Source organism: Brassica napus, chromosome A10 (genome assembly GCF_020379485.1).
Source record: "Brassica napus cultivar Da-Ae chromosome A10, Da-Ae, whole genome shotgun sequence".
Lineage (NCBI taxonomy): Eukaryota > Viridiplantae > Streptophyta > Magnoliopsida > Brassicales > Brassicaceae > Brassica > Brassica napus.
Window position 1 is genome coordinate 6305527 of NC_063443.1, and position 2583 is coordinate 6308109.

Here is a 2583-nt window from a genome sequence, read left to right on the forward strand (position 1 = left end):
CTGACGACTGAAATGTAAGTCGTCTAGCTTTTTTGGAGTTTTTTTTTTAACCAAACAATAGTAGACGACTTAACTTTCAGTCGTCCGAAATAACAGATTTCAAAGTCAATTGCAAAAATAACCTCTGCGTTGACCAGACGACATATAGTTTAGTCGTCTAGACAACTTAGATTGAAGTCGTCCGCGTCTTCTCCACTAGTTTTTAAGTCTTCTACGTTAGTTTTTGAATAACTTGTATTTTTAAGAGTGATAAGTAACATCAAGATATGTAAAACTCATATTTACAAAATATGTTCTCTCCCTTAGTTTTACTAAATTTGACTAAGTTTTTCAATGCAAACTTATAAAAAATATGATATGCTTTGACTAGTTACTATTATTTGTTTCCATCTCTTACCAACATTCTTGTTTATTAAGATGAGAAAAAGGCCATTGGAGTTTATTATTGCATATGAGAGATCCAAAGATAAGAAAAAGGCTACTGAAGTCTATTATTAATTCATTGATTTGTAAATGTGTAAACACATTGTTAGCACATTTAATACATCTTGGAAAATATTATTACTGATTTTACAAAAAATTCACAACTAAAAGAGTATACATGCAATTCACAAAACAGACCACAAACAAAACTATTATAGATCATTCATCTACAAAGACAAGCTTGGATTCCACTTGAGTAGACAAGACCAGACAACTTTTAAGAAGTCCAGACGACTTCTTAGAAGGACGACTTCTAAGAAGTTCAGACGACTTCCAGGAAGTTCAGACGACTTTGCCAGAAGACTTTTAGGAAGTTCAGACGACTTCCAGACGACTTTACAGGAAGTCCAGACGACTTTTAGGAAGTCCAGACGACTTCCAGACGACTTCCAGACGACTAACAAGTAAGTCGTCCCAGAAGTCTTCCAGATCTTAAAAACCTGCATATTAAATCCAGATCTGGAAAACCTGCATATTCAAAAACGTTCAAATGGCTTAAAAACAGAAAAAATGAATGGAAGATTAGATAAATCTACCTTTACAGAACACACAAAAATACATATCTAAAAATAAAAGATCTACCTTTAAATTAGTGGAAGATGAGTACCATCTAATTAAAAACCTGCAAAAAAAAAATAGATTAGTAACAAAGACATGAGACAAAATTGAAAATTTCATATAAAGTTTGGTGTTTTCAAGTCAAAGAGATTATAGTGGGTTTGGAGAGTTTTAGTTTGGGAAAAAGTAAGAACTTTATACAACAAGAAGTTACCAAATGAAGAAAAATCAGACATAAGAACTTACCAAAACGCTCAGAAAAATCCAGACGACTTCCTAGAAGTCCAGACGACTTCCTAGAAGTCCAGACGACTTCCTGGAAGTCCAGACGACTTCCTGGAAGTCCAGACGACTTTGTCAGAAGACTTCCAAGAAGTCCAGACGACTTCCAGACGACTTCCAGACGACTAACAGGTAAGTCGTCCCAGAAGTCTTCCAGATCTGAAAAACCTGCACATCAAATCCAGATCTGAAAAACCTGCATATCCAAAAACGTTCAAATGACTTAAAAATAGAGAAAATGAGTGAAAGATTAGATAAATCTACATTTATAGAACACACAAAAATACATATCTAAAATTAATAGATCTACCTCCAAATTAGTGGAAGATGAGTACCATTTGATTAAAAACCTGTAAAAGAGATAGATTAGTAAGAAATACATGAGACAAAACTGAAAAATTCATATAAAGTTTGGTGTTTTCAAGTCAAAGAGATTAGAGAGAGGTTGGAGAGTTTTAGAATGATGAACATTACATTTTTGTTGCAGCCATTTGAGAGGAGGAGAGAGAATGTGTAAATTTTTCTTTTTATAGGAAGACAAAAAATCCAATTAGATTAAATATTTTTGACTCAGACGACTTCCTGGACGACTTACATTTCAGTCGTCTGGTGAAGAAATTAAAACAGACGACTTACATGTAAGTCGTCCAGAAAAGTTTAATATTTTTAGCGGGAAATTAAATATTTTTAGCGGGAAACTAAAATAGAAGACTTCCCAGACGACTTACAAGTAAGTCGTCTGGACGACTGAAATATACGTCGTCTGGACGACTGAAATATACGTCGTCCGGGTAAATTATTCAACAGACGATTGAAATATAAGTCGTCCACACCCTAAACATAACCCCTAAACTTAATTATCTAATTAAACACTTCATAAAACCAAATCAAACTTGAAAAGTGTTTACTATACACAAAAATAAACACATATAGGTGAAAACTAATTTTTGAAAAAAATATTTTAGTTTTCCAAAATCTAACCCTAACAATACATACAATACTACAACATATGTTTGCCAAACTCCTAAACCAAAGTATTTCATGATTCACTACTTTCACTCATCTATCTTCAAAACAAATCAATTTTATCATATCTTAATTTATATTAGTTAAAACTGTTTATAATTACTTGATTTTTATTTTTTACGCATCAAAATATTTTTTTACAAGATTTATAAATTATTTTTAAAATAAACTGGTACTAGACGACTTACACTTCAGTCGTCCAGACGACTTCCAACATCTCAGACGACTCAGACG